This window comes from Heteronotia binoei, unplaced genomic scaffold (genome assembly GCF_032191835.1).
Source record: "Heteronotia binoei isolate CCM8104 ecotype False Entrance Well unplaced genomic scaffold, APGP_CSIRO_Hbin_v1 ptg000323l, whole genome shotgun sequence".
NCBI classification, from domain to species: domain Eukaryota; kingdom Metazoa; phylum Chordata; class Lepidosauria; order Squamata; family Gekkonidae; genus Heteronotia; species Heteronotia binoei.
The window spans coordinates 456,112-473,988 of record NW_026800017.1 but is presented as its reverse complement, the minus strand read 5'-3'; positions in this window follow the sequence as shown (position 1 = coordinate 473,988).

Sequence of the window (17,877 nt, the reverse complement as noted above, 5' to 3'; positions counted from 1 at the left end):
GCAGTGACCGTGCGATACTTCCATCTCATACCTAAAAAAACAAAACAGCCCAATTTTATCTTGTAGTTTTTAATGTAGCTTTTAACCTTGGAGGTCTTCATCTGTGGAGTGCAGAGGCCAAGTGGTTAAAACTCTTTACTGCATGGAGATTGTGAGGTCTTCATTTGTCTCATATTGTACTATTCCCTCAAGCAATGCACTCAGCTTTTAAAAGGAACATGATACATTGTTCTGGGAAAACTAGAAATTAGATCAATATGTGGTGATCTCTTCTTCCTTTCCAGGCGGTGTGCTTTCCTTCCATACCACTTTTCCTGTCCACTGTCACCCACAAGGCTCCCTGACTAAAGGGTTAACAGGGCACCTTGGACAAAGAAATGGCTAGGGAAGGCTTCGTTTGCCGGTGTTTACATTTTCCCATTATCTTTACCATCCTTATTAGTACAATAGTTTGGTATGATACAGTGAGTATTCTATGTTTGGGTCTAAATTCTAGTGGTTTTAAAATGGTAAAGTTTATAGGGACTATGACTGATTCAGGAAATGAGATTCTTTTGACGTTGGATGGGATGACATCCACCTGAAAAATCAGGTGTACACCTCTAGGTCAACATTGTCCTTAGATAGTAAAGTGTCAAAATTGTCAGGAATGGCCTTAATCATCTGAGACTGGTTCACCCACTGTGACCTTCCTTAGTGAAAAATGACTTGACCACTGTCATACATGCCTTAGTAATATCCAGACTTGATTACTGGAACATGCTCTAGTGCGGCTGTCCTTGAAGATGGTTTTGAAACTTCAGCTGGTTTAAAATGCCATTGACAGACACTGACCGTATTAAGTTATTATACCAGATATATTGCCTTCCAGGCTGTTGCCATACTGAATACCAAGGTCTGTTTTTGATCATCAAAGCCCTAAAAAGCTTAGACAAAGTACCTGTTGGAACACCCTTTCTTGTATCAAGCAGCCTGAGACTTGAGGTTAAACTGAGGGGGTCCTTCCTCTAGGAACTAGTCTTAGTATAAGTTTTTTTTTTATGTTTTTTTTTATATATATATTCATCATTTATTGAAATTAGTATATGTAACAGATCCATAGTAATAATAAATATTTAACAATTAAACAAACAAAAAATTACGTAGTTCACAATTATCCACTCATCCAGCACCCTGTGACCCGTCACCCTTGTTGCCCATACTTATCTATCTCTGCCTATTGTATGCCTAGTACTTGATATAGCTCTCTGGACCACCTTGGCCCCCACAGCCTAGAGGGAACTATGTTCAAATTCACATCCCGGACCCTGTAAATTATTGACAGCCGCCAAAAACGGTGCCCAAATGTCCTCGAATTGTTGTTGTTGCATCATTCGTCGGTAGACCAGCCTTTCATCCACCGCCAATCGCAGCATGTCCTCCAGCCATTGCGCTACGGTTCCTGAAAATTCCGTTCTCCACATCTGCATGATTATCCTCTTTGCCGTCATCAGTGCCCGAAATCCCCAATATCGCTGTGGGCGAGACAACACCCATGCTGACGGGAAGTGGTTTAAAAGAACTTGCATGGCTGTGAATCTGTGCTGACTTCCCAATACGCGGTTTATCCACCTGAGTATATCGCCCCAGAAATCAAGCAGCACCGGGCATGACCAAATCATGTGGCTTAGCCCCGCTTCACCTCCCTGGCATCGCCAACATGCCGGTGAAGTCAAGAGGTTAAATTTGTGTAGTCGAACAGGTGTCCAGTAAATACGGAAATGAATTTTTTGCTGAATTAATATCAAGCGTTGATCTTTAGAAACTTTTCGGATCGCCCTGTTGATTGTGAACCATTGGAATGGTAGAATACTAAGGTTCAGTTCATCTGCCCATTTTACCCGTAATTCTTCAATTAGCTGTTGTTGTTGCGTCCCATATCGAAAGTACGTGTACAGGGCTTGCACTGGATTATCTTGCTGCCATGTCCGCCTTAATACAGCTAAAAGGGATGGTGGATCAGGGGCAGCCAAGGCATCCGGACCCAGCAGCTGCGTCAGCGCCGTCTTTATTTGGTAATAATGTAGCCATTGGTTAGATTCAAGATTATACTTGTCTTGAAGCTCCTTAAATGTCCAGAATTCTTCTCTATTTGGGTCTCGTAGATGATCAAGAGTTGTTATCCCTTTTTCAATCCAACCCTTCCAGACCACTTGGCACCCTCCAATCCTCAATTCTGGGTTTCCCCAAAGAGTCATTGATCCATGTAAGAAGGCGTTAAAGCCTTGCTTGGTACCTATTAGCTGCCATAATCGCCTGGTGGCCTGAATTGCTGGAAGCAATACTTCCCCTTGGTAGTGCTTCGAACCCAAAACCTCTAGCGTAGAAAGAGGGGCCACTGTTGAAGCCTCGAGAGCCACCCAGTTTGGAGATTCCTTCCCTACATCTTGCCTCCACTTACTAACACTTGCCAACATATAGGCCCTATGGTATACACTTAAGTCTGGCATACCAAAGCCACCTTGATCAATTGGGAGCTGGAGCCTAGCCAAGGACAGTCGCGGCCTTTTCCCTTCCCACAAGAAGTTTGTTATTAGAGTATTGACTCTTTTAAACCACTTCTGCGGAATATACTGATGGAGACCTCGGAGAACATAAAAGAAGCGGGGGAATGTAACCATCTTAAGGGCATTCACTTTACCCCACAATGACAATGGGATGGGTTTCCATCGGGTGAAGTCAGCTTGTGTTTTCTCCAGGAGCTTTCTAAAATTCATCCCCACTAAGTTTTGACTTCGATTGGGAATTTGTATTCCTAAGTATTGAATCGAGTCCTCCTGAAGTCTAAACCGCCTTCCAACTGCCTCAGGAATCTTCTTACCGCCCACTTGGAGTACCTCAGTTTTCCCCCAATTCACTTTGTAGCCTGCAAGTTGGCCGAATTCTTCAGTAAGCTTAATAATTGCTGGAAAAGAGGACTCTGGCTCAGTCACCATCAAAAGGGCGTCGTCTGCATATAACAGAATTTTAAATTCGCTGAGACCGTGCTTCATACCATATATGTTCGTCCTTTGGCGCACCGCCTGGGCGAGAGGCTCAATGCAGATGTTGAACAGGAGTGGGGAAAGCGGACACCCCTGTCTTGTGCCGCATGCCAGATCGACTACTCCAGACTGCTCTCCATTGACTCTAATTCTCGAGGTCGCATTCTGATATATCAACTGGGTCCACCGAAGGAATTCTTCCGGAAAGCCCAGGTATGTCATCGTCTTCCTCAGGAACCCTCTGTCCACACGATCAAATGCCTTCTCAGCATCAATAGAGATTAGAAACGCAGATTCCGGCTTCTCATTATAAGTGGCTATTAAGTCAGTAATTAACCGAACATTATCAGCTCCCGAGCGACCTCGGATAAAGCCTGCTTGAGCTCTGTTCACCACCGAAGCTATTACTGATTGAAGGCGTTGTGCTAATATAGCCGTCAGTATCTTGTTGTCAACATTTAACAAGGATATTGGGCGATAGCTTGAACAGAGATATGCGGGCTTCCCCGGTTTAAGAATCAGTGTAATCCAAGCCGCATTAAATTCTTTTGAAGGCATACCTTTGTCAAAAATTGCTTGATATGTCTTCAGCAACTTAGGAGCTAAGATATCCCTGAATCGGAAATACCAGACCGGAGAGTACCCATCTGGCCCCGGGGCTGAACCATGTCGAAGTGATTCTAATGCAGCCGTTACCTCATCCAATCTTAGGGGAGCTGAGAGGATCCTTTGAGCCTCTTCCGACAGTTGTGGTAAGTCAAGTTGACGTATAAAGGCGTCCTGTTTGTCATCTACCTCTTTAACATGACCCTTGTACAGCTCTTGGTAAAAGAGGCGAAACTGGTCTGCTATTCCAGAAGGTGTAGCATGAACGCCTCCCCTGTCATCACTAATCTGAGTTACCCATCTCTCTTCCTGTTGGCCCTTTAACCTTGAGGCTAATATTTTCCCCTGCCTTTCGCCGAACTCCCAATACTGGTGTTTTATCTGGGCATATATAAGTTCAGACTTGCGCGACTTGAGCAAATTCAGTTGAAAAGTTAACTGTTGAATTTCCGTGTAGAGGGCTGGAGACAGATTCTGAAAGTGCTTTTCCCATAGGTCTTTAATTAACATCTCTAGCTCTTCCTCCCGTTGGGCTCGTTCTCGTTTCTTTGCTGTGGCATACGCAATTATACGACCTCTCATCACTGCTTTAAATGCTTCCCAAATGGTTAAGTAGTGGTCCACCGATCCTTCATTACTCTGGAAGAACTGTGGAATCTCCATTTCCATCTGCGCACAAAAAACTGGATCATTAACTAGTGAGTTATTAAAGTACCATGTAGCCTTCTTCTCAATCCGATTTCTCATATCCAGTTCCATGGTAACAGCATGGTGATCCGAGAAGGAAAATGGGCAGATTTGGGAATTCGTGACCAGGTGAAACCTTGACCTCGAAATCAGAAAGTAGTCAATCCTTGCCATACTCTGGTGGACGTGCGAGTAGTGAGTAAACCCTTTTTGGTCTTTATGCTGTTCTCTCCACACGTCTACCAAGCCTAACTCCTTCATTGCTGCTGTTAGCGCTGCCCAAGCCCTTGGGGACCTTAGATCTGACTTGGTGCTTCGATCTTTTTCATTATCTAGGACTAAGTTAAAATCTCCGCCCATAATTATCCATTCGAAATCCACTTTCATTAGAATAGAGACCACATCCTTAATAATGGCAGGATCATCCTTATTTGATCCATAAAAATTTACCAAGGCAACCTTTTGTCCATACATTAAGCCGCTTAGAACAATGTAGCGTCCCTGGGGATCAGAAATCTTCATTAAGTTACTCCAGCCCAAGCGTCCACGAATAATTATTGCGACACCGCGAGCATTCCTCTCATATCCTGAAGTGTAGACCTGGTCACCTTGGAATTTAGCCAGCAAGGAGCTTTCATTGTCCAAAATATGAGACTCTTGGATTAATACTATGTCCGCATTCCGAAGGACCTGAGTCCTTAAAACCATCGCTCTCTTCTTAGGGTCTCTGAGGCCGCGTGCATTAAGCGATGCTACTTTAACTGACATCTTAGTTCAACCTCTGGTCGTTCGGCCAGGGGCCAGAGAGCAATCCTCCTCCTCCCATACCATCTTGGCAATGCTACTACACCCCGTGTATAAGTCCCCTCCATGGCGAACCTACGCCCTGGAGGGTAACTTCCCCCACCTATTCTTCCAACTTCCATGTTAGAATCCAGAACAAAGCAAAAAATTAAAAAAAGGCAATCGCCCCAGGCTAAAAAAAACCCATTAATCTACTCAATTCATAGAGATCAGTAGTCTCTCTTTGGTCTGTACTGTAACAAATTCTAGGGTCCCTAATAGACCTCTATGGGCCCATCTCCATCCTATTTAATCACCTAGTACACAGACAAATTGAATCTCCTCATTCCCTTCAACATCCAGCCATGCCAGTACAAAGTTTACCCTGAAATTAACATCCTGCAAATTCCCTTGTTTCACACATCTTGCCCTCAACCCCTCCTGGCTCTTGCATTAAGCTGATATAAGGTTTGTATTCCGTTTATATGAGCTAACCAACCCTAAATAGCCTGCTTTTCCCTTTACATTCTCTTCAAGACTTGCATAGCCTTGTCTTATCATTAATTAATTATCATTAATTAACTAGTATTTCTAGAATAACCATTGGGCATATATCATTGAAGGTCTCTTCTGCCTAGCCTCCAGCACATGGTTGACAACCAAATCTACATAAGTAATTCAAAGAAATAATTCATCTATAGCACAGACCTAATAAACAATAATCACAAACTGAATTATTTCCCACTTGCCATCCATTAATTAATCAGTGTTGGTAAGTTACTGGGTTAAAGACTTCGCATCATTAACAACCCAGCTGGAGAGTGCATTCAGGATTACCTTCAAAAGCATAATTGCAAACAATTGCCATGGTGGGATTCATGTAAACAGATCCTCTATAAGCCTTTAAAATTACGCAGCCACCCAATTCAGAGTTGAACCCTTCTTACGTTAATCAGGACTTCATAAACGGAGGGATAATCAGGTGCCCAGGAAACTATAAATTACATTCCTTTGACCAGACCAAGCAAATAGGGTTTTAGGTCACCACGTCATTAGTTATTGTCCCCCTGATATTAATACAGATCCAACATGGAAACCCCAGGTGGAATATGTCCAGGGTCCTAGCAGGTCTTGTATATAGAAGAAGCCAGATCACCTAGTCAACTTAATGCAAAGGGGAAAAAAAAGAAAAACTTTATTTTAGTGTCTTCCACCTTAGCACTTAGAAAGAACTTAGAAACAGCGTGAAGGAAAACCATTATAAGGACACATGCGAGGGGGGTGAGGGGGGCTATTATCTGCATTCAGTATAGGGTATCCAACAGGAAAAAGGACACGGGGAAAGCTGAGAAAAGACCAAAGGGTTTTGAGTAGTGGGGATAGTAAGCAAGAAGGAAAGAAAGAAGGAAAAAGAAACAACCACCACCCGGCTTTAATTGCAAGAATCCAAAGACTGTCCATGCTTCACGGCGCAAGCCTCAAGTGTCCATTGTTCCTGGTACAGTCTCTCCTTCAATAGCACGTAGATAGTCTTCTGCACTTTGTGGGGTGTGAAATAGGACTCTTCTGCCATTGCGAATCAGCACCAGTGTAGACGGAAAAAGGATAAAGTTCTCCACCTTTAATTTCCGAGCTAATTCCTTGGCTGTCTTATATGCACGACGCTTTTGAATTATTGCAATTGGGAGATCCGGGTAAAGTGAAAAAGAGGCTGGTTGGCCCTGCCAGAAAATGCCCTCCCCCATGGATAATTCCCGGAACTTGCGTAGGACGAAATCACGCGTAGACACACGTACAAAAGAGATCAGCAGCGTGGATCTTATTAACCCTTCTGGGCCTGGTCTGATAAGTCGCACCACGTCAGCAATTTCTAAAGGGAACTCCACTGGGAGCTTAAGGATATGGTGGAAGAAATTGTTTGCAAAATCAACCAGCTCTGCTGGGGCCCGAGCTGTCAAATCTTTAAGTCCTACTAAACGCAGGTTACAGCGTCGAGACTGCCCCTCTAGAATGTCTACCTTCTCACGCAGGGCAAGGACCTCCTTCCTTGTTTCACCCGCTGCTGTAGCTTGTTCGGCCACTGTATTTTCTATAGCCACTACTTTCCCCTCACACTGCTGCACTCTGTTTAAAGCCTCGGCAGTAATTTGCTGTATCTGCTGCAGCTGCTGAGTTATTTGAATCGGGAGAGACTCCATTCGTGCTGATAATGCATCTATTTTCTTCTCTAGCTTCTCCAATGAGGAGCCCTCTGATACAGAAGCTACCTCAGCCATTAGAGTCTCCTCTTCACCCTCAGAGTCGTCTTCTGCCCCCCTTCTACCCCGTGTGTCCTTCTTTCTTTTTTGCTGTAGTCTTGGAGGCATCAGCTGTAAAGGAGGGAGGGAACGTGCCGTGCAAGCGTGGGGAAATCTCCAGACCTGGCAGCTTAGCCCAAACAAAGTTCAGAAGGAGACTTAACCCCACTGTTCACCAGGTCTTACGATGACAAACAGGAAAATTTAATTCACTTATCTGTCCAAAACCGCTCTAATTGCCAAAAACTTCCCGAGCTCTTTTACTGTAGTTTTGAAGGCTTCGGCTTCGGCTGTGAAGGAGGGGGGGAGGGGGGAAACCTGCCGTATAAGTGTAGGAAATTCTTCGCTCCTGGCAGCTTAGCCCACACAAAGTTCAGAAGGAGACTTAACCCCACTGTTCACCAGGTCTTGCAATAACAAACAAGAAAATTTAGTTCACTTATCTGTCCATAAATCACTCTAATTAGCAAAAAAAACGCCCGGAGCTTCCACCAGCCGCGTCGTCTCACACCATTCCGGAAACAGGAAGTCCCGTCTTAGTATAAGTTTGGTTGGTGAGAAAGTGAGAGAGGGTTTTGGGGGCCATTGCACCACCCAGCTTCAGAAAATTCTCCTGCCAGAGTTGAGACTGTCTGCTTCGCTCCCAGTGCTGGACCTCCCACAAGGCCACTTAGGCAATTGCTTAGAGTGCTACCAGTTCAGGGGCACCCTGGGGTGGAAAAGCAGAAAAAAGATTTTTCCCCTGCATGCCTCTCAGAGTCTCTGAGAGGAACGGGGGTGGGGCAGGGCTTGCTTCCTGCTTTTGCACCCTGGAGTGCAAAAGCAGGAAAAAAAATCTCTCTGCACACTCCATTCTGTCTCATGGGCCCATAGGATAGAATGGAGAGATCAGGCCACTGCTGTGGTGCAACTATAGAGAAGAAGTTTAAAGTTTAAAACCCCTCCTCTAGGGTTGTGCTGCAGTGGCGGTCTGATCTCTCCATTCTATTCTATGGGCCCAAAAGATAGAATGGGCTCCATTGTATCCTATAGGCCCATAGGATAGAACTGGTTATCAGTGCAGGGGGTGGGGCAAATAGTTAGCCTTGCCTAAGGTGCCAAACAGGCTTGGCCTGTCTCTGGTTCCCCCAAGGCTTTTTGGATGAGTTTCAATGATTTGCCTTTTTCAGAGGGCTTTGAATTAGATCAGCAAGGAATGGCGTGGCAAAAGGAGTGGTAGAATTGGGATACTGTATTCTACTGATATAAAGGTATTTTATTGATTTCTATGGCATTTTAATGATTCTGACTTTTAAAATGGATTTGATTGCAGCTTACTTGCTTTTAATTGCTTTTATTGTATTTTACATTGAGAATTCCTCCTTTTCTCCCTATTAAGAGTCTTAATATCCTGTACTTTCCTATTTTTACTGCTTTTACTGGTTTTGCTAAGAATAATACAAAATTTGTATCCTGTGTTTCTGCCCTTACTAGCACCACCGAGGCAACTGATAATTTAAAATATACTGTACATAAGAGAAATCACATAGTAAAACTACTCAGATCAAATGACTCAATACAGATCATTAAACAAATTGCAAACAGAGTCAAAGTACATACAAAACATAAAAACAGCAATTAAAACATTAGTTAGGAAGGAGGAATCATTGAGGGAATGCCAAACAAAACAAAAAATGTCATCATCAACTGGCAGAAGACACTAACCGAAGGGAACAGATGGATTTCCATGGGAAGATGACCAAGAAAAATATTTCAATTGCTGCTTTTAAATTGTTTAATTGATTTTTTAAATTATCTTGTGCTTATCTACTTTATTAGTGGTGCTTTAATGTTGTATTTTTTGTGCTATGAGTCACCCAAGGTAATTTTAATAGAAAAGTGCCCAATAAATATTTAGATAGATAAGTAAATACCCTCAACCAAGAATTCTCTAACTTTCAGAGGAGCTTCCAGTTCAAGTCTAAATGATACATTTTCAGTTTCCTTCTGAACAAGTCTGATAAACTGGAGGAGACTGTCCTGTCAAAAAGTTGAAATATGTTAACGTTATTTTAGGGCAGGTAAATTGTAATTTACCATGTGGATGTGCTTCCATTACACGGGACCTCTTCTGTCACCATGTTCCTTTTAGCATCTAGATTTGTCTTGCTGTGTATACAAACATAGTATATAAATTCCTTGACAGTGATGGATCCCCAAGCCCTTGCCCTACTGCTGGTGTTGGGTCTGACAGCCATTGCCTTGCTTATAAAAATGCAGACTCTATTATAAAGACCAAGTTACTTTATTTTTTCAGTAACTGCTTCCCAAAGGAGTTAGGCATCAATTAATACTTAATTTCAATATGATAAACTAAATTGGTGAGTGTACTAAATCCTACACAGACCCATAGGTTATTAGAACTGGAGTCTATTATGATGTTCATGCTGTTCAGAAGCTGTGCTGTTTGGCTAATTTTTTTCCCTTACTGAGTCAATTATGTAGCAAATTCTGGTAATTAGTAGCATAAAACCAGGTAATAATATAATTAGAAAGAAAATATTTACTTGCGATGCAGGATATTTTTATACATCTTAATTATGTTGTTTTGCTCACCAACTAATAGCACTGTGTAATATTTGTGTAGGTGTATATCTTGCAGATAACAAAATTAATAAAAATAGATAGCATAATTAAGTCCCAGTTACAGTTTGAATGGCAATTTGCATCTAAGTATGGTCTGTTGATTGACTGAAAAGCAAGCTGAAAGAATCAAGGTTTTATTTCGTGATCGCACTGAAATGAACAACAAACCTCTAATTGGATTCTCTAAGGCCATTTTACACCTTAACATTTATTTTTGATTTATTTAAAATATCACTAACTTTTTCTCCTGGAAAGGGATCCACAGAGTTTTAAAAACAGCTATAATCAGACCAAAATGCCAGAAAAGCATCAGATAATATTAAAACAATATAAAATCTCTGGGCTGGATCCTGTGAACTGTCAGTATTTTTTTTTAAATCTATGGGTATTGCAGCTCTTTCTTTTCCCCAGCAGCTATGCTTGACCTTTGGGAAAGTTTAGTCTCAGGGTCAGAGGACTCATAATGTCTAATAGCCATGTAGCTAGAGGTGGGGATGTTGTGGAGAAGGGGGCAAAATTGTTCTTTCCTTTCTCTTCTATGTGTGGAGCTCTACTGACAGAATATGGAGAAGGGAGTGATTTTGGGACCCTCCGTATTGTAGTCCTCCAATCTGCATGTTACTCCATGCGAGCTCCACAGCTCCAAGATTAATGTTTTTTTTTTCTTCTGTCAGTGGAGTTCTACTCATGGAAGAGGCAGGTGGGAGTGATTTCATCTCCTTTCCCCCTCCCTACTGGGGCCTTCTGGCCTAAATGGGTATTATTTAGGGTTGCTAGGTCCAACTCAGGAAATACCTGGGGACTTTGGGGGTGGAACCAGGAGACTTTCCCATTTCCTAAATAAATAAAAATATACAGCAGTGCAGTTCTCCTGAATACAGTCTTCATTTCCTCATCCTCTTTTTTTACCTTCAAAGGGTTCCCCAGCAGCTGTACTTTCACTAAATGAAAGTGAAATTTGTCATACCCTACAAGTTCCTGGCCAGGCTTTGGTAGCATTTCCAAACATGGCTTTATTATGGGACACATACACTCACAAAACAGTCAAAATAAAAACAAACAGTTTGACAGCCCACATTTCTGTGATCTCACTAGGGCAATTTACTCATGAAAGTTGCTGAATGTAATGATCTGCTGTATTTCAATGAACTTCTTCAGACTAATACAGGAATACACAAGTAAGAAGCAAATCAGTCCATAATCAGGTTCTTATTTATGCTTTACTGTCCATTTTACTATGCAAATGACCTCTGAAATGAATGTAAAACAAACAGAGGGACTGTACTTGCTTACTTTCTCACAGCTTCACACACTCAATGGGAAGAGCTATATGTTTCTGCCTGCTTGCCCCCATTACCATGCAGCTTTCCTCCTGAGATTTAAAGGCACACACACATTCCAAAGCACAGTTTGCAAGCTTCTTCTAAACCTGCAGAGATTTAAAGGTTTGTGGGGTTGGGGCTTTCCCCACTGGCCAGCTGGCTGGCAGCAGGGAGGAACCTGAAGAACCTGGACCTGGGGACTGGCAAGCCTATTACTCTATGTTGGTCCTTTGACCCCAGGAATATACTTTCCCAGGGCTGAAAATGGCTGCTGGTGAAAAGAGGACAGTTTGGAAGGTTAGGGGATCATTGTGCTGGATCCCACCTGAAATTACCTAACCACCCTCAAAAGCTCTTCTGACCAAGTCAGCCTTACAAAGTCTACTAGAGGTCAAAGGAAAGGCACCTTTCTGACTTTTTTCAGGAGGATCATTTTGCAAAACCAGAGGGAGCATATTAAAAACTCATGACTGTACAGTAGCATCTCTAATGCATCTGAAGAAGGAGGGTCAGGTATGAAAATGGCTCAAGTGTTGTTTGGCATTGTCCTACCCTGCAGGGGTGGCCTATGGCCTGTGGTTTTACTGATTAACACTGCACCAAAGTTGAGATCTCAAAGATCTAGCTATACAGCTGCAGCCTGTCAAGGAAGGATGAATCAGACTCTTCCTGGAGAGATGCAGGATCAACCCTATTGGGAGAATTCTCATCTTTCTTCCCATTCCTCAGAGATTCTCAGAGAGAGACTTGCATTCAAATCAGGGTTTGTTCAACAGCAGACAGATATGCAATTAATAGACCCACATAGGCTTCATCTAGTCTAAACCAGAGAACAAAGCCATAGACACCCACACAGAAAGATGAGGTAATTACATATCAGTGTGCTTTGGGTGGAGATGGACTGCCAGCAGGGTAACCACCTCTGAGAATTACAAAGAGGTGACTCTTTTCTGATTTTTGACTCTCTACTTATACTGTGCTCAAAACAACTGCATATAGTATATTACAGTTGGTAAGCCTGTACTGGGGAAAAGGTTTTGGACCTAGGTCTGATTAGTAGACTGCAGATACTCAGATAGGATTTAGGTCAGATCAGATTAGCAGATAGCTGATGTGTATACAGGCTTGTATTAATTTGCTTATTTAGCAAAGGCTCATGAGGCATGCTTTTGAAAGGACTACCAAGACTAGGAGAGTTAGTATAAAGTAGGACAGGGCTAGCTGAAAGGACAGGGGATGTGCTGAAGGTAGTGCTCTCTGACAGTCAAAGCTTGTTTTTAGGCTTTGGATCAAAAAAGGATATAGAGCTGAAATTGCTAGTTGGGAAGAATTGAACACTCTTCCCTGGGAGAGCACCAGTAGCTAGGAAGAATTGAAGAAGCTGGGAAGAACATGGAGCAGGAATTGCTGACAGCTAAACTCTTTATTGACAGCCTGAGATCAACACCCTAGTACAGAATTGCCCCACTTCATCTTGCCAGGAGGAAAGGGGTACCACTCCTAGGGCAATGAACACGCTTGAGGATTCCTCCAGCATCTTCACAAGAAGAGTTCCTGCTGTTGCAAGAAGGACTTCTGGATATCTGAGATTTTGTTCCAAGTGTAGCCCCTGGATGAACCCATAGTACTGTCTGCACCTTCTACAAAGTGGATTGTGAGTAGGACTGTTAATGAACCAGTATTGATAGCTTTGGGAATGTTTCTTATCAGTTGTGTTGTTATAGTTAAATAAACTGAGTTTGCATTTTGAATTTGTGAACATTACTCTAGAATTTTAACCTTGTCCTCGGCATTCAGAGGGTTACAAGTGTGTCATTATGAACATGCATAAATTTATTTATTTATTTAATGGCATTTATAGTCCACCGTTCTCACCTAGACTCAAGGTGGATTACACAGAGTGAATCATTTGATGTTCTCTACATGTTGCAAGTGCCCCTGATGTGATAACACAGTGGACCCTGCTTTGGGCCTTATCTAGACTTCAGGAACTATTGGTGCTTATGTGTGTGCCTTGGGAGTGCTTGTTCTTTGTAACAAATAACTGACCTTCAAGGATGACAAGTGGGACCTCTAGACTATCTTCAGCTGGTGCAAGAAGTTATACTTGTTTCCAGGACTTTCCTGCTCAATAAAAGCCCTGCTTGTTTCAGAGAGAGACAGACCCTTTCTGCACACTCAGCTTCTGATTTTCATTGAAGTTGCATCGGTTGGGGTTTACTTCAAATGCTGTGCCTGCACTCTGCACCTTTTCTCTCTCTCCAATTTCTATTGGGTATCAAGGACACTATGGCTGAGAACAGACTGGCATTTTGGGGTGGCTGGGAGGCGTCCCAAATTGGACCGGCGCAAAAAGAGCCATTCGGGAGTCTCCACATGCTCACCCGCATGCTACCCACCTCTGGTCCGTCAGGCAACTTGGCGCCTCCACATGGGAAGGCGACCCTGAAGCTGGATTCCTCTTTGTTCCCCCCGGGGGGAAGTGCTGATGTGCATGAGCTCTCCAGCACTCTCATTGGGCTCTTTAAAAAAAAAATGGAAACAGGTTTGGGCAGCTTGGCAGTTCCACACCGCCAAGCTGCCTCACTTGCGCCCCTCCCCTTCCAGACGGCGGGGAGGTGACTACTGGCCACCTCAAATATTTGCAACCACTTTCGAAGCCGGGTCGAGCGGCCGGAAGGACAGGGTGAGTGTGGGCTGGAGACACCCACCAGATGTTTCTGTGTGGAGGGATTATTTGTGTGGAGGCGTCTCTGAATCAGCCCAAAGTGCTGGTTGTAATCAGCCTATATATTCTACATACCAATGAGAAAACCCAGATAGTGTTGCAAGTTTAATCTCTACTGATTGGTCAGTTTTGCACAGGCCATGTCTTTTGAGATAAGAGATTCTTCCAGCTGACTTTACTTTAGGGTCACCATTAGTGTCCCCCCCCCTTTCTCAGTAGTTAAGGAGTTCAACAGTAATCTGGGATGGTTGGGAAAAAATCATTGGCATGGAATGCTTTAAAAGTCTAGTGAGATAAACTGTGTCTCTGATCATAAACTTGATCAGAGCTGCTGTGTGGTAGCTTGGTTCACAAGGGGTGGGAGTGGAACTACACCACCTCAAACAGTCACTGCAGGCCAATGGATACTCCCAACAAGAAATTAGAAGAGCCCTCCATCCCAGGAGACCATCCACACCAAATCCCGAGCCACACACAAATGTGGGTACAGCCTTCCTGCCCTACATAAAATCTGTCACCGACCGCATTGGCAAAATTCTCAAACGCCACAATGTTGACACAGTTCTCAAGCCCACACAACAGATCTGCCACATGCTGCGCTCGGCCAAAGATATGAGAGATCCACTTTCAACCGCTGGAGTCTACAAAATACCCTGCTCCTGTGGCGCAGTCTACATTGGCACTACCCAACGCAGTATCAACACCCGTGTCACCGAACACAAGAGATACTGTCGCTTGTTTCAGCCAGAAAAATCAGCTGTAGCTGAACATGCACTTCAAGAAGGAGACCACATCATCCACTTTGAAAGAACTGAAGTCCTTTCTATGGTCTCACATTATCATACCCGCCTGAACAGAGAAGCTATTGAGATTTACAAACACCAGCACAATTTTAACAGAAAGGAAGAAGGCATTTTCATCCACCAATCTTGGTACCCAGCTCTGCAAAACACCCTACAGACTATAAATTGCAGAAAGTCATAGAACAACCAGCACATTACACAGAACAATCAGCACAGTCAACAACCATCTTCCTTATCTTCACACCCCTTCCAACCCTCCCAGCAGTTAACACAGAACAATGGTCACATTCAACAGCCAGTTTCCTTATCACTACCCTTCCAGGAAGCCCCACCAAACAATGGGCACATCCACAAACCAATTGCCCTTTCATCACACCCCCCTCCAGCCTATAAATAGCAGCTCTCCAGCAGCCCTGGCCCCACTCAATGCACAGCAGCCAAGAAGGTCAGAGCGCCTGCTCTGGCTGCAACGCCACTGAGGATGTTCTCCACAGCTGAGAACGAAACGTCTGGAAGGAAAACTTTCTCCAGTAGAACATGGCACTTGAGCCCAAAAGATTCTACAAACCCTAATGATGTTACCAGCTGTGAAAACCTGAATCTTTGATAATCCTGTGTACTGTTTCATAGTGCCATCTCAAAAAGCATATCACAGACTAGAAAAGATATAGGAAAGGGATATGACAAAATAACATGAAGCCTGAACTATTTCTGAGCAAGTCAAGAATATGTTTTAATTTAATTGGAAATATGACAGGTTTATGGATGAAATAGAGCAATATGGATGAACAGAAAAAAGTTTCTTGATATAATTTGTAGCTATTAGCAACTTTTAGACTTTTAAATAAACAAATAGATGTACATAGCAAGTTTAGAAGTGATATTAATATGTTAGTCCCTCTTATGAAAATATAAGAGCCCTGTGGCACAGAGTGTTAAAGCTGCAGTACTGCAGTCCTAAGCTCTGCTCACGACTTGAATTTGATCCCTGGTGGAAGCTGGATTTTCAGGTAGCCGGCTCGAGGTTGACTCAGCCTTCCATCCTTCCGAGGTCGGTAAAATGAGTACCCAGTTTGCTGGGGGGAAAGTGTAGATGACTGGGGAAGGCAATGGTAAACCATCCCGTAAAAAGTCTGCCGTGAAAACGTGAAAGCAACGTCACCCCAGAGTCGGAAATGACTGGTGCTTGACAGGGAACCTTTCTTTCCTTATGAAAATGTCAACTATATGGGCAAGTTGCTTTTTCTGTATCAAAGAAGTTCGTTGGAAGGTGGGAGATAGTTTCAGAATAATTTGATTCTGTGTACAGTATAATAGAAAAGAAACACACTTAAAGTTTCTCAATAGAGATTTAACGTTTTCCACAAAGTTAGATTTTTCTCAGGTTCATAGAAAGACCTGTCTTGTCTGTCATGGCTCCAATGTCTGAATTTGAGTATCCACAGATGGGAATGTGTTGAGAATTAGATATACTGATGATGGGCAACAGTTGTCCTGAGTGAATGACTGGGCTTTGAAAAAAAAACAACAGAATGTTCGTAGCATATTATACTCTTCTTACAAATAGTATGCTCACATGGTTTTTATATAAGATACTAAGACCAATCAAAGAAAAAGTCAGTCCGATGATTAAAAGCTCTATTAAGAAAAAATGTTTTAAAAATTCTGTTAATTAAAAGTTTGAAATGGCTTATTATAATTAGTTGAAGACTTTCCTGGTTCGTATTAGAGGATATTTTATTCCAGCCTGGTAACCTCTATAGGTCTTCCTTCTGGGTTAAATCCTTTTTAGAAGTTGATTATTCACTAATTTTTCACATACTGAGGACAACGGACTTTAGAAAAACATAGGTTGTTAGATGCACGCTCCTGTTTAAACCAGTGAAAATGGACCATAAATTCCAATCAAGCAGCTAGGTTCTATACTGCCCCAATGCAGTTTGGGGAGTCCCCCAGTTTGGGTAAATTGTCTGTTAGGTAATCAGCCTGGTTTCATGGCCCATTTGTGCCACTTTCGTTTACAAAGGGTTTGTAGTAAATCCCAAGCTGCATGCTTACATGCTCTCTTTAACCAAAGCAAAAACCACCAAGTAGAATTCAATGCTTTTAATCAAGCCACGAAACAGATACTGTGGAGACCAGGTAATATTGTGTTCTGGCTTATAATGGGGAAACATATTGATACAGTAGCTCTGTAAAACAAACCCAAGTGTAAAACCAGCCACAAATCTGAAAAAAAACAATTAACTGATCCCCATTTAGGAAACATACAGAAACTACTCTGGGGATGATCACATCCCAACAGTTTCTCTTAATCTTGTGGTTTCTCAGTACCTCCTTACAAGCAACAGCTTGGTGAAAAGTTAAATTGCAATAATATAAACACTATCTCTTCTAGATAATAATTCCAGAAGAGTAATTGTGCTACTCTGTTACAGCAAAACTAAATAGTAGATTTGGGACACCATAATGACTAACAATACTTTTGTTAATTAGAGCCCACTACCTCATTATGCAGACATTTCCTGTATGAGATATTAAAAAGCAAGCAGTAGGGCATGAAATACAGAAAGAAGTGTGAATTATGGTAAATTTAATACTGAATAAAAAAGAACTACAGAGACCTGTCACCAAGTTGTTAATACCTCTCTAATGGATGGACATTCACACATTTTGTTAAGATAATCACACTTCTAAATAAATCCACTTTTTCTGACCATGTCTGCCTACAGCAAAGAATAAATACTTGGAAGACCCATTTCAAAGCCCAGTTGTTCACTCAGGGCAACTGCTGCCCATCATCAGTATATCTAATTCTCAACACATTCCCATCAGTGGATACTCAAATCCAGAGATTGGAGCCATGACAGACAAGACAGGTCTTTTATGAACCTGAGAAAATTCTCAATTTTGTGGAAAAATCTGAAATCTAAAAAAAAAAGGGGGGAGGGAGGGAAGAAATGGGGGTAAACCCCCAAATATAAGAAGCAGAGCCTTTATCTT